We start from the raw sequence: 27,259 nt of genomic DNA, 5'->3' as shown, positions 1-27,259 counted from the left end.
CATAATTCATTGGTGCCTTGGGTTCCGCCTGCACAAAGCGCGGTCACCGCGACCTGGATCACATCCAGCTACCGAGGCTCAATACATTAAAATGTCAAATTTACTTTGGGCGCGAAAAACACCACAAGACGCAATTTTTTTTCTCTTCGTTAGGCCAAAGAGGGAGCTGCAGTTGGATGCGGAGCGTAAGGCCGAAAATACCATTGGGTTTTATGTGCGCCTTGGCATCTATGAGGTTTGAGTGGAGAGAATCCCTTCAAAACTTTTAAAAGCACTGATCAAGATGTGCGGGAACAGCTTTCACTCGCAAGGCAGCGTTTGGAGAAGAGGAATGCGATATCATTAAAAATTAGTGAGGCGCGGCAATTTTTACTGCATTAAAGGAGGATAACGCATGCTTGAGAGGGGGTTTATTATAAAAGTGGTTGTTTCAGGAACATGCATGCATGGTACAAACTATGCCTACTTTGACGTAATGTGAAGTACAGTATGATAAACTGTCATGGGAACACCATGTTACTCACGTTGTCAAACAACTGGCTAGAGTAGTGGGCATGATTCGTTGCAGATGGCACACTCTTTCGACGTCACTCAAACTAACTCTTTATAACGCACTTTTTTATTCTCACGTAACTTATTGTCATCTTGTATTGGGAACTGCAACACATTCTTGTCTTCACAAAATACACATGTTGCAGAAAAGGGTCCTTCGCTACACCTTCAATGTTAGCTATGGGTCACCCAGCAAAGGTCTCTTTCTTGCAGCCGGTGTGGTCCAAATCTATGAATTATATCGATACCGGTTGAGCATTTCTTACAAAACAGAAATAAAAAATGGTACGAACTATATTCGAGGATTGGCAAACTTGCAAGCGAAAACCACAAATTACCCTTTCAGACAACCCGAACAATGGATGGTGCCAACAGCACGCCTACACTCCGGACAAGAACGTTCGCAATCCACACTCCCTTCCCTTCTGAACGCTTGTACATCTGCACATTTTGACTTATTCACTTGTACTCATAAGGTATCGCGTAGGATGTATATAGAAGGTAGCTCCGAACAATTTTCATCCTCAGTTGTGCCAAAATAAGTCTTTGCTTCCGTATCTTATATTTTACGTATGAGAGTGTGATATGTAATGACAATCTTTTTATCCTTGTGTTTACTCAGTACGCTTGAAGTGCTCTTGCGATGTATAGCATTACATTTTTGTTCTTTTGTTTCGTTTATACAACACCAGAAGTTGAGTCGTTCTTTTGTCTTCTGCTGTTGTCTGTAAATGGGGGCTGCGGCTTTGTCAAGCTGTATTTTTACAGCTTTTTCTGCAGCTCCTCTGTCCATATATCTTTGAGGCAGAAATAGAGTTTATTAATATTATTAAAGAAGATAAAGATACGATTTGTATTATGATAACAAAGACGCGCCACAATAGTAGAACCGATCAACGAGAAAAGAAAAATACCGTCGTCGCTCCGCACATGCATAGTACGAGCCATATTCCGAAAAAGATTGAAAGCAGGATTGGTGTCAGAGTTGTCTTCTCAGTGCCTGTTAAGCTTGGTAGATTATGTGCAAAGCTACAATCCGAAAAGGTGTCACCGAAGGGCTGCTACATAAAACACCATGAACCTTTTGTACCATGCGAGGTGGGAGTGGTTTACAGTATTTCACTATCTTTCGGCGAGAAATAAATTGGGCATATTGGAAGGTGTTTTAATGAGCAGCAGTTGCTTGAGCATCATAACAATTTGGAAAAATTTGCCATAAAAGGGCACACTGATGCGCATTGCAGAGGATGCAAAGCTTGTGCTCCCATATTTTGTGATGCACGTGTCATCCGTAAGCACAAAGATAAAGATACCAGAAAGATCCCTGAAGCATGTCTAACTGAAAAAACAGGTGAACATTGCGTCAGCACGTCTTCTAAATCACTGACGGAGAAAGGAATTTTGTGCCTGGTCCGAGCGCATACATTGATATCACAAGCTTGTCGTCACAGAGTAATGCCAAATGTTTCTTTTTCTTAGGGGGGGGGGGGGCTGTTCTCAACTCGCACCTTGCTATAAGAGGCGAGCTCGAGCAATAAACTTCAGTTGCAGTAGCGCCTTGTGCATGTTTATTTCTTTAATTCGTCCTGTTCATTTTGCGCCGTGTATCTACTCTTACGAAAACAAAAGGGTTCTACTTAAGTTGGGGACAACACATAGGGCTATGCAACACAAAATGCTAGTGGTAACGTTAAGAGATGGGAAGCGTGGAGAGTGGATTAGAGAAATAACTCAAGTTATTGACATTCTAGTAGAAAGCAAGAAGAAAACATGGTATGGGCAAGACATGTAGTGCGAAGAGCGAATAACAGATGGTCGCTTAGGGTAACAAACTAGATTCCAAAGGAAGCAACGTGCAGCGGGGTCGGCACAAAATTAGGAGGGCGAATGAGGTTAAGAAGTTGGCAGGGGTCAAGTGGATGCCGCTAGCACTGAACGGGGTGAAATGGAGGAATATTGGAGAGGCCTTGGCTCTGGAGTAGGTATAGTCCGGCTGGTGATGAATGATGAATGTGCTTTTATTAAGTATAATTAGGCCAACAGTCAAGCTGCGAACTGTGGCGCCAGGAGCGTGAGCACCAATTGGGGAACACGCGCGGTCGCCGTCACAGAGGACGAGGACAGGGGGGGGGGGGGGGTATACGCTGCGGCGAACAATGGGGGAAGAAGCTTCCAACAGCTTTGCGTGACCAAAGGCTGGTCACTTGACGCCATCGCTATGGGTTGTGACAATAAAAAGACGTGATACCCCTCTGGCATTTTTTTTTTCATGTTTTATATTAGCGGGCTTCGGGTGTCCGGCGGTTAAAGGCTGAGACATGAGCGAACATGATCGGGCCGCTGACTTGAAACTAGCTCAAAGCAGGTATATTACCATAAATATCATACCAACTAGTTAGGATGCGACTACGGAGCTCACAGTCACTGAGGTATACGGTTCCATTTGGGGAAAAATAGTGTATTGAAATGGAACGAAATTTGGAAGGCCAGAACTCGATTTCAGAATTTTCAATTACCTTCATGCTGTGTAAAAATAAAAAAATGTCGAGGACACTTTGACCACTAAAGTGATGAAGGCGACAACGGGAGTGTTACATTCTGCTACGCGACTGTTGCGCATGTAGCGATGAATGCTGCTACGAGTAAAGCGAGCGACTACTCTTTCGTATTCAGCGAGCGCATTTATTCAGTGAATTCTGCTTGGCAGCGACGAGATCGGGCGCCTTGTATATTCGAAGTTGTTCTATGTTTACCGTTGTGTGGTTGATTTTACCGAGTGGGCGGCATCAATTAGAAATTAGTTAATTAGTTTCGCAACTGACCCCGATTATAAATAATTATACATTACTTAGTAATTAGCAGTAGTGATTAGTTAATTAGTCGTTAATTATAAATTTATCATTGATTGGCATATGGCGATATAATGCATGCATTCGCGCATACAGTCGTGGGGCTCTGTGATTGGTCGAGACCTCCATGACGTCATGCCGTCTCGAGTAATCAGAGCCGCCACAAAAGAGTGACACTTTTGCTGACGTCACCGGTGAGGCAATAATGGCTTTCGCCTTAATAAGCATTTCCTCTCTCGAACTATTCATTTCTGTTTCTTCTTTGACGCATACATAATGTATTCTCTGGTGGGAGATCTTGATATTCCCGCCTATAAGCGTACATTTTGCGGTCAATCGTTTTCTAATAATGATATGTTTGCTTCTTAAGTAAGGTGCTCTCGTGACAGCACCTCATCCTGAGTGGCTGTAATGGATTAGCTCGAACGTAAATGATTGGGCCGCTAACTTGGAACTAGCATTAAAACATCAAGACACCGAGTTACGTCCTTCACTACTTTCGTGAGCTGAAAGCAGTTATATTAGCATAAATATTATACCAAGTAGTTAGCATGCAACTACGGAGCGCACAGTTACTTAGTTAAGGCTCCTTTTGGGGAAAAATACTGCACCGAAATGAAACGAAATTGCGAAGGCCAGGACTTGATTTCAAAATTTTCAATTGTTTTCATGCGGTGTAAACAAATAAACATCTCCTCTCTCAAACTATTTCTGTTTCTGCTTGGACGCATACATGATATATTCTCTCGTGGGGGATTTTGATATTCCCGCCTGTAAGCGTACATATTGTGGTCAATTATTTTATAATGATGATATGTTTGCTTCTTAAGTTAGATGCTCCGGTTACAGCACCCTCTTCCTGAGCGGCTGTAATAGATTAGCTAGGAAGCAATCTTAAAGTGAGCGCTGTAGTCAGAAGATGAGCTAATGTATACGTACAAGATCGGATGAGCAGCGACGGCGCTGGCGACTGCCCTACACAGCTGTGAAGAGAAACTTGCTTGTATCGCAGTTATCCTACCAGCATCTCGGTACGGGTCAGCGAACCTCAATAAGGGTTAATTTTGGCATTCCGTTATTCGTGCGCCTATTATTTAAAAAAGCAATAAATTTGAGTACGCTTTCTTGACGCTAGCGCAAGGAATCCACGGACAGCTTGCGGAAGGCGTGGCCGGCGCGGCATGTGGAGGCAATGCTGCATTCGGACAATGTTTGAGCGCGCTGTTGCCGCCCGAGCAGCACGGCAGTCCAGACATTTAGTTATAAATGACTAATGAAAATGCAGCTTCATTCTACCGGTCATATTCATTTCGTTTGCTGTACCTAATTGGTATTTGTTGATATAGCCGAGAAGGGCGGCGGGCTGTATAACAGTGAGCCGCTAATCGCGTTTTAATTCGGTATTCTCGGTTAAGTGTAACGACGGTGAATACAGCCGTGCAACAATGGTATTAACCTGATTAAGTGCTGGAACAATGACATAACAACCCGGACTTCAGTTGTGCTGATATCCCAATTGGCCGCAATCGCTGCCAATATTCTATTATTGTCATCAGCATGCAAATAATCGGTGCAAAACACAGCTGATTCCAAAGGCAAGATTTTTTTTTCTTTTCATGACAGAGGCCCACAGCACCGAAAATTCCTAACCTCTGGGAGACTATAAAGCACCATGTCGCCTGGACCACCAAAGTTCGCACAACAAAAAGCCGGGCTGATAGCCACCAGTTGCTTCACGCACTCACAGGAATGCTTGTTTTCTAACGACAAAAAAAAAAAAAAACAATTTTCGAACATTGAACGACGTTCATTTTACAACCGAGCAAAACAGGCTCACTAGTCGGAGAGCGTCGACCTGCGCGGAGCGCCACTCCGCAACAGCTGTGTATCTGCTGTTTGACCTCATGCGATCTTTGAACACGCGAAACCTTCAGCTCTGAATCATAGAACTGGAGAAAATAAACGGCACCAGCAGCAGACTGCGCTGATCCGCAGATCCCTAAAGCGCGGGATGGAGCGAAGCAGGCGTGCAAAACGCGGGGCCGGCGTTCTCAAATTGACGTCACAGCCGCTTGTTTCTCAGCTTCTACGCCCCGCCTCCGCCACTCCCGGCAGCGACGAGGGCGTGACCGCGGCGAGGTTTTAGCAAGCGAATTCTGTTTTTCTTACCAATAGAATAGAAAAAAAATTGACACACATGATTAACAATACTCCTTCTTTCCAACCATCGAATTTCATGCAATTTGAAAACCGCTTCAGCTTCCCTTGAACGGCGGGCGGACGCAATGATGTCAAACGTTTTTTTGCAGTATTTGTGCTGATTATCGCGTTCGTTAAATCAGACAACTTCGTAACAGAATACAAAACAGCATCCGTTTATGTTTGGTTACAGCAGACGACTGACGCCCCAGGCGTCTCTCCGCGGTTTTGTCTTTGAAGCCTTCTCGTCTTAAGATGTCTGCGGACTCGGAGCTGTCGTGTTTCGGTATCGGTTTCGCAACACATTCCCCTTGAAAATTACTTGTCATTTTTCTTCGTTTACGTGATCTCCGGGGGGTACAAGAGTTGGATTGGTCGCTTGAGCGATGATCCTCCAGGTAGCTTCAGCAGGTACGATCTCTACTTTCCGTCTCTTCCGGGAAAGTGTTTCTCAATTCTTGCAATCTTTCATTGTTGCCGTGGCTGCAGGCCATCACGAAGAAGTATCAGAGCCCCTTAAGTGTTTTTCCTTGGCATTCGTTCTTCTTTTGCTCATTTCGCAGTTCCTCGAGGTACTCTCTTGTCCATTTGAGCCAGAAGGCTTCTGTCGTCTGTGAACTGATACGTTGACCTCATCTGTTTCGATTTTCCCCACGCTAGGCCGTGATGTGAGGCGTCTTCCGGCCAAGAAGAAAGAAGTTTAAAGGGGTTCCGGTTCTCCGGGTTCGTCGTAGACGTGAGTTAAAGCTCGCGAATTTAAAACGGCTTCAATTTTTGCCAGTACAGTGGTTAGTTCATCGAAGGTCAGAAACTCGGATCCGATCACTTTCTTGATCGAAAGTTTGGCTGATCCGACGAGGTGCTCATAAAGGCCCCCCTTCCATGAGGCGCGCTCCACTACGAACTTCCATTCGATTCGTTCTTTTAGGACGTAGTAAAGAACCTCTGGTTTTCGGATAGAGCTCCACAGACAAAGGAGATCTCTGTTGACCTGCTTAAAGGAAACGCGTTGTAACTTATATGACCCAAGGTACACCTCTTCTTGAGATGAAACGCCTGAGGGTCATCAGAAAATACTCTGCGGACATATATTTTGCGAGCTCTAGGTGCACCGCTCTTGTTACAGCGCAGGGGAACAGTGTGATGTAGGACTTGCGCAGCGAGTTTCCTCCTTTCACCAGAAGTGGTCCCGCGAAGTCAACTCCTGTTACTCCAAGTGGCTGAGCCTCGTTCACTCGATCAGTTGGAAGCGGTGCTGTCACTTCAGCGGCTGGACGGGCATTGTAGTGCTGACAAGTTATGCACCCTTTGATGATTCTTTACACTAGCTGACGGGCTCGCACATCATAATACCTCTCTCACAACTGTACCAGAGTATCCCTTGCTCCACCGTAAAACACTTGCTGATGTGCTTGACGCACGAGTACTGCCTGTCGATGTCGGCTTTACAGTACAAAGGTCCCGGGTTTGGGTGGGGGGGGGGGGGGGATGTGTTGCGAATCATTGCGACGGCTCTCCTACAGTCCAGTGCAGGGCTATCATCGAGTCAGTCCAGAAATACGACTTCTGCGGTGGCTCTTTTAGGCTCTTCAGAATGTATTGAATCAGTCTGGCAGCCAAGAGGCACGGCATCGGTTCGAGTTTTGGAAGAGTCACTTGCTTAATCGAGGCGACCCTTGACTTGCTGATTAGGATGCTCGAAGTTGTAATTCCATCCGCATCTGTTACGCAAATGTAGGCCACTGCTCCGTATGCCACAGGGCTGGCGTCAGCAAACACGTGTAGGACTGTTTTGGTGGTAGGCTCGACAGTGTCGGATTTGTAGCACCGCTGCACTTAAACTCTTTCCAATTCGTTGAGTTCCTCACACCGCTGCACCCACTTAGTGTCCAGATCAGTCAGTAGGATATGATCCTATTCAACATTTCTCTGCCACAGCTCCTGGAATAAAGCCTTAACTCTGACGATGAATGGAGCTAGCCATCCAAGTGGGTCATAGAGTTTCGGCGTATTCTTGAGCACATACATTTTGGTGCTTGTATCTAGCTCGGGTGATCGCTGGCCATTGGGGTGAATGTCAGGTTATCTGTGCTTGGTTTCCGTGTCAATCCCAGCACTTTGAGAACTCCTGGGAGGTACCCGAGGTGCCTTGCTTCGCAGTCATCCGCCACAAAGCGCTCGTTCAATGCCGGATTGTTGCATGCCCACTTGGGCAATTTCATAGATGTCGCGCTGAATATTGTATTCGCTTCTTCATAGATCTTCAGCGCTTCGTCTTCGTTTTCTGCTCCCGTTAAGAGGTCATCCACATTCAAGCACTGCGCAGGTAGCGAAGCACTCTCCAGATAGCCTCGTTCCATTATCTTAAAATGATGCTGGAAAGTCGCTGTCAACAAGAAAGGACTTTCGGTGGTGCCGAAGGGAACTCGCTTCATTCGCCGAGTCTGTATCTCGCCTGTTGCTCCATTTGCATTCGGTTTTGCTTGGTTCCACCGAAAGCGCAATGCATTTCTGTCGTTCTCTCTGATCTCGATTTGCAAAAATGCATTTTCAATGTCGGCTACCAAAGCTATTCTGTAGCTTCTGAAATTTAGTAACAGTGCTACAAAGTCGGCTGTCAAATTCGGACCACTTTCGAAGTTTGACTCAGGGATTTTGCATTCTGTCCATGCGATGAACCGTCAAAAACTGCTAGCAATCTCGTTGTATTACTAGTTTCCCGAAAAACCGGCTGATGGGGCATGTAGTAGATAAGATTTCCCTCTTCCTCTTTTTCTACTATGGGTTCAACTATGCCTTCCATGCAATACTGTCTGATGACAGCGTCACACTTCTCCAAGAGATGAGTTTTTCGAAGGCGGTTTGTCAGTTGTGACAAGCGTTTCTCAGCAACTTCCTTGCTGTCACCTAAATCTATATTCTCCTTTCATGGAAGGGCTACCTCGTATCTAGAGCCACTGCGCCTGATATTCCCTTCGAAAAATCAAGCAGCTTGTGCTCCGCACAGCTGTCATTATCCGTGACTCCGATCGACTTGAGAGTCCAGAATCGTTCCAAGCAGTTTGCAGTTTCTCTCTCGGCAAGTGATACGTGAAAAGCAGTGATTTGCATGCATTGCGAGTCACAAGTCTTGTACCCTATACTTGGCCCTGAATGCACCACCCAAAGGGTGTCTCCACTGCTCGCAGTTTCCCGTTGAGCTTCTTCCCTTACAAAAATGGTCGTGAACAGTCTTTAGAATCTGTATTAACACCTTATTGACTCTATCAATATTGTACGTACTTTTAATCTGTATGAACATGCGTAAATACGAAGTTCATACACGGTTACTTTTGTGTATTTCAATCAGTTCATATAAAGTTTGTACATAGCAAGTTGTTAGGTAAATATACTTCTCTGTATATACTCCTATCAATATACAGCAGGGGCATAGCCAGGGCTCTGTTTCGATGTCAGAAACCCTTCCGAAAGCTTTTGAACTCCTTCTTTCGGCCTTTTTTGCAATTTTTTTTATCGATGCCGTATAACGCCCTCGAAAATTATTTCTGGTTATACCACTCATACACATCTATTAAAATATATTGAAGCAATTTGGCATGTCAGAAAAAATGTTCAGATCGAAAGTATATAGTATTAACTGACTGAGTGCATGCTATTCATTGCAACTCATATTTAAATAACCTTTTTATTATGAATAGCATCTGTTAAAAAAGAAATGGAAACGGAAAATTGATACGATCAATTTGCATGAATTATAGATAAAAACGTATAAGGTTATATTTTGAAAATTTAACTGGTTACAATTTCGCTCTTTCTCCATCGTGCATTTCTTAGTCAAGCGTCCGCTGTTGTTGAGGACGCACTGAGTCCTTTTATCGAGCTCGCTCGCACAATTAAATACAAAAACATCACAAATGGAAGGTAAACGCACCGCGCCGCCGACTTTACAGTGGAGAGTGCGCGCTGTGGGTGTTGTCGGGTTACATCACGCGATGCTGAGACGCACGCCCTGGACTCTCGGATCCACGTAGCTCATCCCTCAGAAGCTATATGGGCGAAACTTTAGAATTATATATTGGCATACACACAATGATTGGGTATATGCACATGTACAGTAAGCTACCGAACGAGCCCCCCCCCCCTTCTCCGCTTTCCTTCTCACGCGCCGAAATTACTGGAAAATGGAGGGTGCATTTCCCTAGCAAGGACCAAATTTTCATCCGAAAAAAAAAATGAATTTGTATTTTTTTTTTTTCTTTATCGACCCGATCGTGTTTAGAAGTGTGCTCCCAGACGCATCCGAGCCACCCCGCTGTGCATACGCCCCTGTCCACCACTTATGAAAACAAATCGGCGCCCGCCGCTGACATTTTCTCTCGCCGCGCTCAGTATGTTAGCGATTGTCTTATTCTCTTATTCACTTCTGCGCCGCCGCTTCCGTCAAGGCAGCGGCCATATCTTCGCCCATCTGTTCCTGACCGCGCGCATCGTATGTTTCGCTCGCGGAGGTTATCCGACACCACCCAGCAGCCTTTGGACATGTGCGTCAACCGAGCGAGCGCTCTACAGGTTCTGCTTTTGTTTGTTATGTTTTTGCTGGAGGTGGTGTCTGGGTGAGGTGCGAGCTTAGGGCAAGGGTAGGGTAAGGAAGCGCGCTAATGGTAAGGGAAGATGGGGGGGGGGAAGAGAAGGCGCGGTGGCTGGGGAGGGGGGGGCGGCGAACTAACACACATAACGGCACAGAATGCGCCAGCAGAAAAACGCATATTCGCTCGCAGCCTTCGCACAGCGTTCATGCAGCCTCGTGAACTATATCAGCGCGCAACCTGCGGTCCGCGGCACCGACCTCTGTAAATCAATTAAGCGCCCTTACGGCACAATTAACACGCACTTGACCCGAACCACGGAATATCGACCAGCTGTAGCTGAACATATTCATCCTTCCGCTGTGATCCATTGGGAACGTTATGCTAGTTCTAGTCGCAACCACCCTCTCGAGAGGTTGGCTGCAAGCTGTCCTTCAAATCCAATGCGCGTGAAGGATGCAAGGAGGCGCTTGGCCATCAGAGCGCGGCTTCGAGCTGGAGGAGGGGGGGCGTCTAGTCGCCCTGCGAGCAAAGCACACAGCAGTGCACACGCACGCACGCATTCTTTTTTTTTTTCCCCTAGAAGTGCGGGAGGTATGAAAGGAGAAGCGGGCAGGCTAGCCAACGTAGACAGCGCGTGGTATCAAACCTGTGACGGCTTCATTTACGCGCCCTTTAATCAATCAATCAATCAATTTTTTGTTTTCAAATCCAGAGGACGGGGGGGGGGGGGGGGGGACACTGCTTGAGAGTGCCGAGGACCCTCGCAAACATCAGCAGGTGACAGCTCAACAGGAAGCTAGTTTACATGGAACACATTACTGGCATAAACATTGTAGACATTACAGAGATGAACAGCAGCAAAAGCAAAAGAAGGAAAGAAAAGGAAAACAGACATGTGTTCACCGAATAACAGCGCAATTTCACGGTATTACCGCAGTGATGTCATCAATACAGCAAAAAGGATGGGTTTAAAGTTTCACAAAATATTCACAGAGCAAAGTTGTCTCCGAGTAACAGTAACGAAATCAGCAATCAGTTTTTCGTGTTTATTTAGCACAAATGTATGATGCTCTCAGTCTTGAGAGCTATTTCTTTTTCGCCTCTGCAAAGCTGCATGTGTGTGAGCGCGCGTGCGTGCAAATAACTCATGCGCAGGCACTCAATATGTGCGGCTCCGCATACGGTAAGAACTCAAGTTTTCATTACAATGAAGGAAGCAAACACACGATCGCTGAAGGGGGCTCGCCACTCCGAGTCTCTGCGTCGCCTCGAATACCAGCCACCCCACAAAACCACCGGAAGAAAAAGAACGAAAGCACAAGACTGACGCTCGCTCGGCGTTCCACTAATCCCGCCTTTCGTGTGAGCAGCGCGGCGCGACAGCGCGACTGGAAAAAAAAAAAAAAGAAAGCGAACTCGACAAGACACGTGATGGAGCAGCGCGGCGTGGTAGCGCGACTGGAAAAAAAAGAAAGAAAGAAAGAAAGCGAACTCCACAAAACACGTGATGCAGCTTCATGTGTCACGTGATTGCGCACCGAAGATCTGCAAAAACTCCCGTGACTGAGAGGCGGCGTTTGGCTGTTTGGCGACGTCGAGCGTGGAAAATAGTTCTTTCTGCCAGAAATCTTCAATGTAAGTTGACAAACTTTTTCATTCCTTTCTTATAAACGCTTTGCGCATACTCGCGGAAAGTTCTGTGTTTCAGAAGTGAGCAGTTTTTACATTACAAGCGTTTACCCATTTTTTACTTTGCTGCATACTGCACGACCAATGCTCTAGGAAGATTTTTTATTGTTTAGCGTTTTTATCACCTAGTTAAGTTTTAAAAAGTGATCCTCGATTGTCCGCGGCCTCTTTCCGATCATTTTGCAACATAGTTCAGATCTTTAAGGCGTTTTTTTTTTTTTGCGGAGTTATTACTAATTCTTCAAAGGCAAACAACCGCTTGGCCTCGCAGCCATAACCGTCAAATTTCAAATATTGAGAGAGGCCTTGTACTGCGTAAAAGCTATGTAGACGTATAAAACCTGTCATTTTTAAATTCCATCAGATGTGTGCGATCGCTCGCCACCTATCTGTTTTATTTATAGCGTTTCTTCGTTGAGCTATTTGCACATGGAGCCGGTTAAAGCGCTAACCGCATGAGGCGACAATTCGCGGCGACATGCCGCGCGACGCCGTCGCGCGACGGGTTGAGGGCCGCCAAAGCATTGCCGCTCGTCGCCGTCGCTCGGTTTCTGGGTTTTTAGAAAATTTCGCGTGTCGCCCGGAAGCAGCTCGCGAGGCAGCCAATCGCAGAGGGCTTTAGGGTGCTCAACTTCCGTTCTGGCTTTCTTTTTCTTTTTATTGCGTGTGAAGTTAGTTTTCCTAGTCCGGTTTGGGCGAAGAACCTGGTGCCTTCACGCGCTCACTTCGTCTGATCCGTGTATATATAAGTGCTACGAGATAATTCAGTAAAAAGCCTGGATGGGTAATAAAAGAAAGAAAAAGGTTAGCGTGGCTTGATATTGTTAATTTCCGAAAGGAGCAGGAGAAAGTCGCTGCTTGCAATGCAAGTCGGCATCGCAGTGTATAGTAACGCACAGCTGCGCTGTGACCCTTTAAAATACGATGCGTTACAAGAAATTTCATCAGTGTTTTATCGTACTTCATGCTGTTTAGTGTTAAAAATGGGATATAGCGTGATTGCATTCCCCTTGACCGAATGACGAGGCGGCGGTAACAGAGCACGCTGAAAACGCGCCTCTGTCGCTGAGCGCCGTCGCTCCGTGCGGTATGCACCAGCGACAACGACAGGCGTTGGCGGCGGCGTCGCGCGACGGATCGCTAGGGGTTGTCGCCTCATGCGGTTACCGCTTTATTGGAACAGTCCATAAGCAACGACTTTCCGCGTAAAATTAGGTGTTTAAGCTTTCCTTTAGAGTAAGCACAGATGGGGGGGGGGGGTGATATATAATTTTATTTATAACAATTCGCAGACTTCAAGGCAGTAATAGTTATATTTATATCCTTAGTAGGTAAGTACATATTATTTTAGTACAGGCCCAGTGTTCTTTTTAACGGAGGCGTGGCAAGTTATGTGGGTCAAGCTAACAATTGGCTGTGAATTAAGCGATTAGAGCTTTCAAACTTAGTCTTCTGTTTTGTTTAATTTCTAAGAACCTTTAAGCTTCACAGAGAAACAGCATATTTTGAAAAGTGAATTTCAACTATGGAAGTTCTTCGTTTATTAAAGTTTGACATTGCTGACAAGGGTCAAAATTGAAACAGATGATAGGATCGAGTTTTTTGGTAACTTATGGCATGTGACCTAGAGCTGCTAGGAATTCATTTTCTGAGACAGCTTTTCTTTAGGAGTGTAGGGAAAGTAATGGTATGTTATGGGTTTTGAGAAGCATGGATTTAATGAAGTCTTTCTTTTACTGCGTTTACGGCTTGTTTGGCAATAATGCTTGCAGTCCAGCTGATGCAATTGTATTGTCACACTGCTTTTGCAGCAGATTTCATCTGCCATCGAGGGAGTGCTGCCTGAATATGAAGCAGATAGCGTCATGAATCTGTTGAGGCAGTTTATTCTATCAGCCATGGGTGCCCTGCCATAAAGCATCCTTCCTGTAAATAAGACATTGAATTGGTAGGTATCACATGCTGATGTTTTTTGTATTCATGTGTTTGCTTTATAACTAAAATTTTTACTGGTTCATGCTTTGCATTTATTGTTTTCTTTTGAGAGTATAAAGGGCGGACGTGTAACAGGCTTCATTAAAGCAAAGCTTGAAACCAGCTCGGTGTTGTTATATGATTCTTGCTGTGTTTTTAGCGCAAGACTGACATGTTGGTGAATCTTGCTCATAGTCTGCACTAAAGAAAATTTTTCATGGCCTCTTCAGAGCTTTAAAACAGGAGATATACTTAGCTGTTTTATTGCAGTAGTACCTACTATTTCTAGTTGAGGCAAAATTGAGTAAACCTGTGTTTTAATAGCTCAGTGACAAACATGGTTTCATAATATAGCTGACTGCACTGTGCATATGTGTGCATGTTCATGCTGACATTCAGTTACTGTTTATTTAGACTGCCTCAGCATATGTACACATACAGTGATGTTTCACTTGAACAAAGTTCAAGGGACCTTAGGAAAAAGTTTGTTGAAATGAAAGTTCATTGGACTGAAATAAATGCGTGGAAGATTGTTTCCATTAGCTTCAAGAAATATCCAGTTCAGTCGTGTCCGACTCTTCGTGACCCTATGGACCATGTCACGCCACGCTTTCCGGTCTCTCACTATCTTTCTAACATCACATAACTTCATCTGCAGTGCCTCGAGGATACCATCTAACCATCGCTTTCGCTGCCTACCCCTTCTCCAGCGATCCTCAACCTTTCCCAACATCAAATCTTTCTCCAGCAACTCCTCTCTTCTCATCAGATGACCAAAGTAGCTGAGCTTTAACTTTAGAATTTGACCCTCCAATGAGCAGTCGGGGTTTATGGTCGACAATATCGACTGATTTGATCTTCTGGCAGTCCAAGGAACTCTCAAGAGTCTTCGCCAGCACCACAGTTCAAACACGTCAATTCTTCGGCGGTCAGCCTTTTTCACAGTCCAACTCTCGCATCCATACATCACAACTGGAAAGACCATAGCACGAGTTATACGGATCTTGGTTGGCAGACTAATGTCTCTGCTCTTTACTAGGCGGTCAAGGCTAACCATTGCTCTCTTTCCCAGAAGCAGGCGTCTCCTAATTTCATTGCTACAGTCTCCTTCCGAGGTAATCTTGGAGCCCAAGAAGAGAAAATCTGTCACAGATTTTTAGGTTGTTCAAATCTTATCTGAGCCCATTTATTTGTCACTGCGCTGATTTGCAAGTGAAGAATGCGTAACCTTTTGCAGCACTTTTGAAAGGACTACAGTGGTTCTGAACTCAATTACTGTGCAAGCTCCTGAGAATCTTGCCTATCACAACGGCCTGCTGAGGAGACAAGGCTTTCATTTTCTCCAAGCAGATCATGGTTAACCAAAATGCACACATTTGCAATTCTTGGAGCTAAAGTGCCTGGTAGGGCTGAAGATCTGGCTTTGACTGGCTATGACTGTACAGCTAATTAAGCGTGCAGACAGCTATGGATTCATCTGGTTACAAGCTAGTTTAGACAGCCAATTCACTTTAAAGCTAAATAACGGCCACTTTTCTTCACGCGATAATGAAGAGTGGTTCTTAACATAAAAATATGCTACAAAGAGTGCAGACTGTGCTTTTTTAAGCGCTCAGTATGACTTTGAAGACACAGGATAGCACCGCGAAAAATGTTCGTTGAACTGAAATGAGCAATAACTGAAGTTTGTTAAAATGAAGTGCGTTTGCATAGTGTTCAATAGAGCTTCAGTGGGGGGATTTAATAAAGTTCGTACAACTGAATACATCGTCGAAGTGACGTTCGTTCAAGTGGTATTCTGTTTTTCTGTGACTAAATGAGAACATTTACTTTGCTCAAAGCAACATATACACAAATATTTACTTTCTTGCTAGTCACCAAGATTTGCAATTAACTTCCGAACTCATTTTATTCACAGCCTAAATTAATGCATCGTTAACCCTAGAGCCAAATAGTTACTAGCAATAACAAAAGTAATATGTTGATATTTATCTGTTGGAGAACATTTTCTGTTTAATTGTTTTGTGTATTTTTGAGTTCTGCAAGCATGAGGAGGCTTGTTACAGAAGGGGTGGGCTGCAAGACGAAGGGAAGTATTAGTGTGGCGGCCCTTTTGTGTTTATGAAATAATAACGCATTCTAACATGTAAAACGAAGGCTTTTACAACCTGCTAAAAATCTTCTTTTTAAATTGCATGTTTGGGTTCTGCCTGGATAAACATAGATGGCAGAGAGAGATCTTTCTGCCATGGGGTGTGAACTGTAATTTGTGCAGAAAGCCAGAGGCTGTCGAACATGTGTTTATAGATTGTTGTGATTGGGTTTTTGGGGGCAATATCCTACAGTGAACTTTGCTCAAAGATGTCCCTTTAAACCCCCATGGAATTTGGTTCTCAGGTGTTGAAAATTACAACAGTGTTCTGTAAGATATGATAAGGCTATTAAGCTTGCATAGCGCATGGAAGCGCCGAATGGCTGTTCGCCATGCTGATCTTTATTATCAGACCTATCCAAGAGTATAATGAGGGTTTTGTCCGACAGATGATGCTTTGAAAGCTCAGCCATGTGTACCTGTGTTTATCAATGTATTTGAAAAAGTGATCAGTTTGAATGGGATAATTAGAGGTATTGTATCTAAACTAGCTCTCGGCCAGCCTGTAGTGCTTGTGAAAAGGCAACAGTGACAAGAAGGGTGTTTTGCTAGAGCTTTTAAAGCTCTTAAATCTGTGCAGCTCTGCTTTAGTACATGCATTGTCTCCTGTACATGGCTAGTTAGATGATTTCTGTTCATTTTATTACAAAAAGTCATTCTAAATCTTTAGATAAGCTTGCTCACCTCTATTGTTTGTTTGCATTGTGTTCACGCATGCTATAGCTGGAAATGATGCAGTATTAGTTACAAGTAAATAAATAAAAGGAGCAGCAACTACATTTCCTTCGTCTGCACATTTTTAAGAGAAACATACATGGGCTTATTAGATTTTAGTGTTATTTGCAACTGTGTTTGATAGTGAAAGATCTTCCTGTCATTGCATAGAAATCTTTCAGAAACTTCTGAAATAGTTTGATACCTGGTGATGTGGAGGTTGACTTCCCAGACAGTAATGTATTCATATAGTTCATACTGCACCAGCCAAAAGATGAGACACAGCAAAGAGGAGGACAGGACAAGGCTGGACTATCAACTGAATGTTATTGATAAGAAGAAAACAACGAAGACTCCTTCCGAATAGCTCGCGCACAACCCAACCGGTGGAATGGCAGGAAATTGGGAAGAAGATGATGAAGAAGAAAATTCAAAGCCAATTCCAAGTCAAGGCCTAACTAACGACTTTTCTAATAGATGAAATTCCTTACAATGAAGGCTAACCGACGCCTTAGCCACACACTTGTCCTCGGCTTTAGCAATGTAAAATGCTTCAACCAACTCTGCAGAGTTGATTACCATTGCTGTAAAGTACATCCGTATTATTGAAGTCAGATGCACAAAGGGACGGGTCATGCTCCGACTTACACTCCCGGGATTGCACATGTAGCGCAAGATTAGAACTCTCCTTCCCTCCCAGAGAATTGGAGTGCTCCGTCAGGCGCACATTTAGACATCTGCCTGTCTGCCCGTTGTATTTACAGCGAGAAACAAGATAGGAGCCTTGTGCGCTAGAGTTAGAAAGGGGCTCGACAGTGTACCTCGTGATAGTTTTCGTTGTGCAGTGTCACATAAGAAAAAGTTCACCACCTGCAGAAAGAATGCGGTCTACCACGTTCCGCTGAATTGTGGCCGGTGCTACTACGGGCAGACAGGCAGATGTCTAAACGTGCGCCTGACTGAGCACTCCAATTCTCTGGGAGGGAAGGCGAGTTCTAATCTAGCGCTACATGTGCAATCCCGAGAGTGTAAGTCGGAGCATGACCCGTCCCTTTGTGCGCCTGACTTCAATAATACGGGTGTAGTTTACAGCAATGGTAATCAACTCTGCAGAGAGTTCGTTGAAGCATTTTACATTGCTAAAGCCGAGGACAAGTGTGTGGCTAAGGCGTCTGTTAGCCTTCATTGTAAGGAACTTCATCTATTAGAAAAGTCGTTAGTTAGGCCTTGACTATGAATTGGCTTTGAATTTTCTTCATCTTCTTCCCAATTTCCTGCCATTCCACCGGTTGGGTTGTGCGCAAGCTATTCGGAAGGAGTCTTCGTTGTTTTCTTCTTATCAATAACATTCAGTTGATAGTCCAGCCTTGTCCTGTCCTCCTCTTTGCTGTGTCTCGTCTTTTGGCTGGTGCAGTATGAACCCATACCAACGTGCCCAGTCGTCAACCTTGTTGTATTCCTATAGTACCGTATGCATGCACAACAGATAAACGTAACCCCTAGCATATATCACTGAATCTTCCACTCTAGAAGAGAATTTTGTGCACAAGCATTTTATTGTAGTTTGCCTCTGTGGAGCATTGTATTTCTAATTATGTGCTTTTCTTTTTATGCTGTTACTCAGCAACATATAAAGTATTCCTTGTTTGTTTCTGTTACTTGTGCATTTGACTTTTCCTTTTTTTTATTGTTCGAAATAACTTTCTTCCTGCTGTTCTGACTAGTGTTTTCGTTGCATATGCAGTCCTCTTGATGCTTCATCGAGCCATATCTGGAGACTCCCTGTTGCCGTGGTCTGTGCCGACAAGTAAAAACTAGGCAACCTGACTTCCGGGACAAGTAGCAGTGGGACGTAGCTGCATGGTTTCTTCAGCATCCATGTGGATTTCTTATAAAAGACAGGTATTTCTCCTATATTTGGCTTTCATATGTCATCAAGATTTTACCTTGGTGACAAGCTCTTGAAGGAAAGGATGGACATTTATGGCACTTTCTAATTTCTTACTCTCAATACACTATTACGACTTGTTAACTGCATATGTAGCAAAAATTATGTGTGACTGCATATTCCAGCAGTAAGCTGCATGATTTTTTAAGGATGAAATAATTTAGCTCCTATTGTCGGTAGCCTACTATTGACGAGCCAAAGCAGGCAATATTAAGTACCAAAAAGTGATTATGCGGGGCCGGGTGGGTTTTAATGAGACAAGCTGTCCACGTTTTAAGCCTTTGTACAGGGCCAACGTGTCTCCCTGAATGTGTCTGGGACACATGCAAGTCTTGTATCCTCAAAAGGACGTTGTCAAAATTTAAATAAAAGTAGCGCCAACCTATTTTGAGTACGACCAGTTCAGCAGTAAGCTCAAAATTGAAGCAAAAAGGCATTCATGTCCTGTGCAATGTCAGTGCACGTTAAAGAGCCCCAGCTCGTCAAACGCTCTGAAGTCCTCCCCTACAGCATCTCTCATAGCCTGGGTTGCCTTGGGATGTTAAACCACATAAACCAAACCAGTCATTTTTTACCACCCCATCTGACTTGTCTTTCCACGTATCTCCAAAAGATAGTGCCTACATAAGACTTGCCACTATTCCTGAGATTACCTAGATTATTATGTATTTATGTATTTTATGATTATGTAATTTTCCTCAGTGGAGCATTGCGTTTTCAATTCTGGGCTTTTCATGCTGTCACTCAGCAACCATATAAAATACTCCTCCTATGTTTCTTATACTTGTGAATTTGACTTTTCCTTTATTATTCAAAAAATCTTTCTTCCTGCTGTTCTGACTAGTGTTCTCATATGTACATGCAGTCCTCTTGTTACTTCATTCGACCATATCTGGAGACACCCTGTTGCCGTGGTCTGTGCCGACAAGTAACAAGGCAACCTGACTTCCTGGACAAGTAGCAGTGGGACGTAGCAGCATTCATGTGGACTTTTTATAAAAGAAAGGTATTCTAAATTTTGCTTTCATATGTGACAAAGATTTTACCTTGGTGACAAGCTCTTGAAAGGAAAAGATGGGCATGAGTGGCACTTTCTTATTTTCTTACTCTCTGGGAATACACTATTGAGACTTGTTACCTGCATATGTAGCAAAAAGTATGTGTGACTGCATATTGTAGGCTAACTATAATATACTTCATCATTCCCTATTATCGCTCTTGTATTCCCCTAGGTGCTTGGTGTAGCTGGTCTCCTTCAGTAATTACTTATCTGTGTGCGTCATCTGCTATGGCAAACATAGCCATCACTCAGGAAAAATGGGAGCAAACAGGCATAGTGGCATCACTTGCTGGTAGCATGCACCAAAATGTATGTATACATACTGATACGTTGCCGCTCAACATGTGTGTTTGCTTGATGTAGCAAATGGCAGAGGAGAGAGTTTATCTGATGACCAAGCATACTGGCGTGTAAATTTCACTCCTTTGTTTCCTGGGCCCCTATTGTGATAAACTAATGTCGAATGATATAGAGGATCAAAAGGAATACAACTAAACACAGCAATAGTCTCTATCTCCTGAGGGTGCTTTGCAGGTACTAGTTTGTACAGAAAGTGGTTGGAAACCAGTTAGCATATTTTGAGGAAAAACAGGCATCTGAGTGAAGAGAGATGTGTGTGATGCTAGCACAAAGCGTGCGAAATTGGCAGAAAAATTTTGAGCATGTATATTTCTTTTCTAGGTGACACCATGATAAATTTTGATATGGCTGTTACATCAAACACACAATGTCGTTGCCGTCGGAAACCAAGTGTTTATGTGTCAAGGGTTTGTGCAATAAATGAAGGTATGAATTTGCATCTGTTTCTTTCGCCACTCTCACTTTTCACGAAATATTACATGCATGTGAATAGCGAGTAAAATACACGTTAATATTGGACACTTGAAATATAGTTAGCATAACACAAGGTATTAATACTTTGTATGAACACGATTCTTTAAAATAACGGTGGCCAATCATCGGAACACAGTCGTTACAGTGTCCATATACGCTATCAATAGGCTAATCATAAATACGTTCTATGTAAATACATTCTATTCAATCACGGTGGCCAATTATCGGAAGGGAGATCATACATAGATCATACGTGTTCTAAATACTTTCTTTTGATGGTCGATAGCGTCTATGATCATATTGTCTAAAGACATCGCATAAAGTGATCATAGACATTTTTGTAAGGGTTGCTTCTTCCCGTTACAAGTTCCCAGTAGTGCTCTGAGCCGATAAGCTGGTCTACGTCACCTCTTTCGTTATCGCAAGTCATGTCAGCAGCAGTCAGGGATCCAAGCAATTCTTTAATCTTGAGGTCAGGGATCGGGATCCTTTGCTCACAGATTATGTTTGTCTCAAGAACTTGGATCTGATACAGCTTCTTATTGCGCGCGGTTAGCGACACCAGTACTCTGTTAAAATCTCGTTCTGACTGGTGTCCGCCGAACACACCAATTCTTAGCGTTACTTTTCCAACAATTTTACAACCGAGGTTCGCTGATATGAATGACCGTTGGCTTCCGCTGTCATAGAGAGCACGCAAGTACAGAGCTTTACGTTTGCCGGCACACAATATTGTTGCGGTTTGTAGCAGTACTTCTCACTTTTTAGGCTCTTCTCACGTAGACTGCAAGTTCGCGGGGACAGCCGTCACATCGTTCACATTTGCCTCGGCTTTCGGATGGGTGATTTCCAGATCACACATGGTGGCAGCGTGTCGTCCTGCACAAATTGTGCATCTAATCATGCTTCTGCCCTCGTTAGCACGGTGATTCGGTTTCACGCATTGAAAGCTACGCCTTCCCGATCGTATCGTTTTCTTCTTTTCTTCTAATGGAATGCTAACACAGCAAGCGGCAGTTTCGTGGTTATTCTCCTTGCAAAAGAAACTACAATTTGGTTTTGCCGTTTGGTGAAGTGGAGCTGGTGATGATTTATATTTCGTTACAGGGCTGTTCTTGTTACTCTCTGCTGGGCTGAACATCTTTGGCTTTGACACCTGCTGTTTCCTGGTCATACTTTGCTGCGTAACCAGGTTTTCGCGGCTTTGCACTTCTATACTCAGAAAGTCAGCGAGCTTGGTAAGTAATGACAGCGTACCTTTTGAAGCTGTTTCTCTTTCTGTTGACTCTCCCGGTGCGTCGTCGTCCCGCACCGGAATTCTTCCTCCGGCAGGGCTCTGTGTTAAGGTTTCCGACGCCTCCTCCTTCGCCACGGTCCGACAGAAGTCGGGCAATAATTCTTTCTGCAGAGCGCGCTGTACAGCGGGGAAGAGTAGTGTTCCGTACGTTTCGTGCTCCTGGCCAAGCGCCTGCAGGCCGCGGATCCGAGAGACGAGGGTATCGTATAACCTCCGGAGGGAGCGTATGTTTACGGCGCTCCGCACAGGCTCGAGGTCCAAGAGCGCACGCATGTGCTCTTGAACGATGGCGTTCGCTTTTCCGAAACGTCTGGTGAGCAGCAATATGGCGTCGTCATAGCACTACGCTGTGGGAGGGAGGCCCTGTATCGTTCTCGCTGCTTCGCCTGTCACCACCGATTTTAGGTATCCGAATTTATCCAAGGTCTTCAGACAGTCGTTTTTGTGGATCATTTGTTTAACTGCTCCCAAACGTTTTGCCATGACACTTCTTTGCCGTCAAATTTTATGAGTTCTAACCTTGGAAGTTTCACCTGGCAGGCCCCGTTCGTCGTGGCTGCGCCGTTGGGTGGTGATGCTTCTTTCGGCTGCCTGTTTCCTTGAATTTCTTTAATTTCCTCTAGGAGCTTCGCGATGTAAGTAACGACCCCGTCGTAATACTCGATAGATTCCTCGTAGTCCTGCTGAGCGTCTTTCTATGGCACTAGAGTCTCGACAGAGGCGGTAACTTCGTTCAGCTGGGTGTGCAGAGCGCTAAGTCTCGCAACAAAACACTGAGTTTTTTAACATTGTCCATGCGGCTCTTCATGCAAGAGTCAATATCGGAAAAGAGGCGGGTCACGTGAGACCGAAGAGCCGTTCTCTTCGCTTTGTGTCGTTCCATGTCGCTGCACTCTTGTAGCACTGAGTGGCGGCTTCGGGGTAGAAATTGGCTTCTTCTTTGTTATTAGTCGCCTCCAGGACTAGCAGTTGTCTTCGTAAGGTCACGGCGTGCATCCCGGGTTTCGGCACCAACTTTACTTTATGTCGAGTTCGTTAAATCAGACAACTTCGTAAGAGAGCACAAACGACATCCTTTTATGTTTGGTTACAGCAGACGACTGACGCCCCAAGCGCCGCTCCGTGGTTTTGTCTTTGAAGCAAAATCGTCTTGACTTGTCTGTCGGCTCGGGGCAGTCGTGTTTCGGTTACGGTTTCGCAACACTAGTAGGACGTTGTCGTTTGCCGCCACGACGAAGTTTGCGCGCGTCTTTACTCTCTGCGTGCTGCTTGCGCCCGTTCACCTCATTCCATGGTGGCGTGGTGAGCGAGGAGGCAGCGAACAGAGGCGCGACGGCTACGCCACCAGACGAATCGGGCCGAATTTCAGCGGGAAGACTGCAATTTTCCACCGCTGTCTTGACAGCCAAAAGGCAGGCGAGCCTGGGGAATAAAGGGAAAACCTTTAGTCAAATTGCACTCCGTCCGCGCACAAACACACACACACACACACACAAATATATATATATATATATATATATATATATATATATATATATATATATATATATATATTATCACTCACAATTTAAATCTGTACATGTTCTTTTTTTTTCGAGAACCGCCAGCATGCGTCCGTATTACTCTAATCCTGTCATGCTTATCAATTCTGCGTTCTTTGTTTGATCATGCTCATCGCGAGACGCAGCTTTATCAGTTTCTTTGTCGGGTAAGATACTACAAGATGTTTCTCGAAGGTTCCAACCACTCGAGTGTATTTCTAAAATGTTCTAGGTTGTACTAGTCACAATTCGCGTTTTTATCCCGATCTTTCTTTGCAACCCTTTAATGAAGCGCTAACGCGTGAAACAGGCATTCGTAGATCGACGACCGCTGAGCAAGATTGTTGCTATCGCTGGAGCCGAATTGTTCAGTTCTTTCGCGGACGCAAGACAGCCCCAATAAAATCTTCATTTCAGTGAAGATCAAGCCTCCTCATTTGTTGTCGATGGCATTTACACCACCACGTGACACTGGTGGAAATGCTAAATCCTGACACCGTGACGTATCGCGGAGATTGCCCTGTCGAGGAGAAAGCTCCCTTGGTTTTGGTTCAACCCCGTCAGCCCCCCTCCTTCCAAGGACGACCGGACGAACATGCGGAAGACTGGGTCGACCTGTTCAATCGCGTGGCAAAATTCAACACCTGGATCAACGAAGCCAAACTAAGGCAAGTCGACTTTGCTGGTTATGGATCTACCCGTATATGGTCCGAAAATCACGCGGCAGCTTTGCAGGATTGGGAGAATTTCAAAAAAGAATTTTTTGCTGCCTTTGCCAGATCCGAAAGGAAAGAGCCCAGGCACTCCTTCAATCAAGACTTTCAACTCCAAACTTAGTCTCCCCTGCTCTACGTTGAGGAGATGAAGCACCTGTTTCACCGCACCGCCCTAACATAACCGTAGGGGAGGTGAGAGTTCTGATGAGAGGCGTTAAAGAGTCGCTTTTTGCAGGACTTGTCAGAAATTCACGAAGAACCGTGGCCGAACTTGAAAGCGAAGCGTCCAATATAGTGAAATCGATAGACACCCGGATGCGCCATTATAACCGACCACTACAGTAGGCCTGCGCAAGCCAATACAGCAGCCTATCCGCGTGCGGAGTCAGCCTTCGAGACATCATACGCGAAGTCGGCCGTGAAGCACTTCGCCGACCACTACTACCACCTCAACAGCACCAGTTGGCGACTCTTGCGGACATCGTCCGAGAGGAGGTACAGCAGGCCCTTGGTATGCCAAACGAGATAGCCGCTCTTGAGAAATCACCAGCCGTGAGCTACGCCGGCGCGTTACGTAGCTCGCTTCCGAGTCGTGCGACACCAGGCCCCCTTCGCTTCAATTCTGTTTCTTGGCTCCCGGCCGCCAAGCCTACGAGCAACGTCGAAGCCCGAGGAAATGCGACCGCTGGAGGACTTCCAAAAACCACCCACTGTGCTTCCATTGCGCTTAGACAGGACACATTCTACACCACTGCCATTACAGACGACTCGGCTTGCGCGGTTTCGCCATCGAATCAACTCGATTCCGTCCTGGCAAGCGACCGCAGAAAATCGACTGCCTTCTTGCGAAGGGTTGAGCACATGGCACCAATACGTATGTCCCGCTTCCCTTCGCGGTAAAACGCCCGATTTGTGTCGTCAGGCCATGATTAAGTGCAAGGAAGGGCCCCTAGCCCCCGTAAAACGCCCGAGGTGTGTCGTCAGGTCGCGGTTAAGTGCTAGGAAGGTCCCCTAGCCACCTTAGGGGAAACTAAAAAGAGCACCCTTTGGAGGTGAGGTTGCTTCACGACGAAAACACGAAGATCCTGCGCCGACGACGATGAGTGACGACGACATAGCCATCAATTGGCCGCTGCACACGACGACAACGTCGACGAGAACACGTCTAGACTCTAAGGTGACGCCGCTGCCCAGCGAAGTGACAACGATGTGCACCGGCCGCGACCTTAACAAACGACGAAGCCGAGATGAAAGACCGAAGCCAACATGCCATACGGGGGCACGAACAAGTGATCTCTAAATAGCTATCGGCGGTCGAATGGTTATCGCCTTAGTGGTAGCCCCAGTGCTAACGCCAATACCTCAAAGACCCCAGGAGTACGGGGTTTTACATGAGGGGTAGGCTTGACAGTATTGTCGAGATTAACAAAAAAGTTTTCAATGGCGGTTCTGAAATGGCTTAGGTTAGAGTGAGCGACGATGTCAGCGGGAACATCGTTCCAGTCGATGGCTGTCCTTACAAAAAATGAGTTGAGGTGCGTTGTCGTTCGGGCATGTGGCGGATAAACAGCCAAGGTGTGGCTGATGCGACTGGATGTTCGATGAATCGGCATGATGACTGCTCTGCTAGGTGATAAGGCATGATAAAATTTATGAAATAAACAAAATCTAGATATTTTACGGCGTGCTTGCAAGCTTGGGAGACCGGCATTAGCTTTTAGATTAGTGGCGCTAGTATTACGAGAATAGTCAGCGAAGATAAATCTAGCTGCACGGTTTTGTGTTAATTCAATGGTAGATATCAAGTTTTGAAAATGCGGGTCCCACAATGCGCATGCGTACTCCAATTTGGGCCTTATAAGGGTTACATAAGCTAGATGTTTAACAGAAGAAGGTGCCTGAGCTAGGTTACGCCGAAGAAAGCCAAGTGTGCGATTGGCATCAGTAACGGATGTAACGTAAAATGCCATGTAAGGTCACTGGAAATTGTGACACCTAAATATTACAAAAAAGATACCAAGGAGATATTAGTTCCGTTTATTAAGTAGTTGTAGAAATAATCGGCACATCACGTTAAGTAGTCCGTCGCCACTACTATCCATCTGTGCTCTGATGCGGACGTTGGGAAAGGGCCCAGAAGATCCATACCCACTTGCTGGAAAGGGGCTGTTGGCGGAGGCATCGGCTGAAGGAGCCCTGCAGGCTCCAGCGGAGGTGTCTTTCGCCGTTGGCAATCTCGGCATGTTCTCACGTAGTGCTGGACTGAAGGCAGCAACTTAGGCCAATAGTACTTTTGTCGAATGCGTGCTAATGTTCGCGTGACTCCTAAATGACCAGCCGAAGACTCATCGTGGCATGCGCGCAAGATTTCTGACCGGAGGTCGGATGGCACAACGAGAAGAAAGGATTCCTTGTTTGCTGAGAATTTCTCTTATATAGGACGCAATTGCAAATGCTGTAGGAGGATAAACCCCGTGCGAAAGCACGTGGGACAGCTACATCAAGGCCTTCGAGATGCTCAATAAGCGAGTGTAAACCGGGGTCAGCCCGCTGACGCTGGGACACGTCGGTGGTCGTGACGACAGCAAGAAACGGGAAGTCATCGTCTTCTCAGTCGGGAGGGGCAGCATCAACTGGTGCACGAGACAGGCAATCGGCGTCACTGTGCTTACGGCCGCTCGTGTATACAACCATAATGTCATATTCTTGGAGACGAAGGCTCCACCTTCCAAGCTGTCCAGAGGGGTCTTTGAGGTGGGCTAGCCAGCATAACGAATGGTGGTTGCTCACAGCCCTAAAAGGGTGGCCGTTAAGATAGGGTCGGAACTTAGTTATCGCCCAAACCACCGCGAGACATTTCTTTTCCGTGGTTGAAGTTTGCCTCTGCTTTTGAAAGAGAGCGACTCGCGTAAGCGACAACTTTCTCAGTGCCATTTTGCCACTGAAGAACGGCACCGAGTCCAATATTACTGGCATCGGTATGAATATCCGTAGCAGCTTTTTCATCAAAATGGGCAAGTATCGGAGCGGCCTGCAGTCGTCGGCGTAATTCGTTGAAGGCATCCGCTTGATTATCTTGCCACGCAAAAGGAACATTGCCTCGGGTAAGAAGCGTAATGGGCTCGGCAATTGCTGAAAAATTCTC

The 27,259-nt window shown here is 45.4% G+C and overlaps 1 protein-coding gene and 1 long non-coding RNA gene across 2 annotated transcripts in view; both read left to right on the top strand.

Annotated features, from left to right (window-relative positions):
* LOC146209871 (sodium-coupled monocarboxylate transporter 1-like) overlaps positions 1–27,259 on the top strand; it is a 216,187-nt gene that overhangs the window by 71,861 nt on the left and 117,067 nt on the right. The window lies entirely within an intron of this gene.
* LOC146209873 (uncharacterized) lies at positions 18,468–20,536 on the top strand. The gene is made up of 3 exons (XR_014707700.1): positions 18,468–18,620; positions 19,532–19,672; positions 20,408–20,536. It is a non-coding gene; the product is annotated as an uncharacterized LOC146209873 (long non-coding RNA).

This window comes from Amblyomma maculatum, chromosome 1, assembly GCF_055883805.1.
Source record: "Amblyomma maculatum isolate TAMU_Amacu chromosome 1, ASM5588380v1, whole genome shotgun sequence".
Lineage (NCBI taxonomy): Eukaryota > Metazoa > Arthropoda > Arachnida > Ixodida > Ixodidae > Amblyomma > Amblyomma maculatum.
The sequence above is the reverse complement of the archived record's forward strand: the minus strand, read 5'-3'. Positions and strand labels throughout refer to the sequence as shown.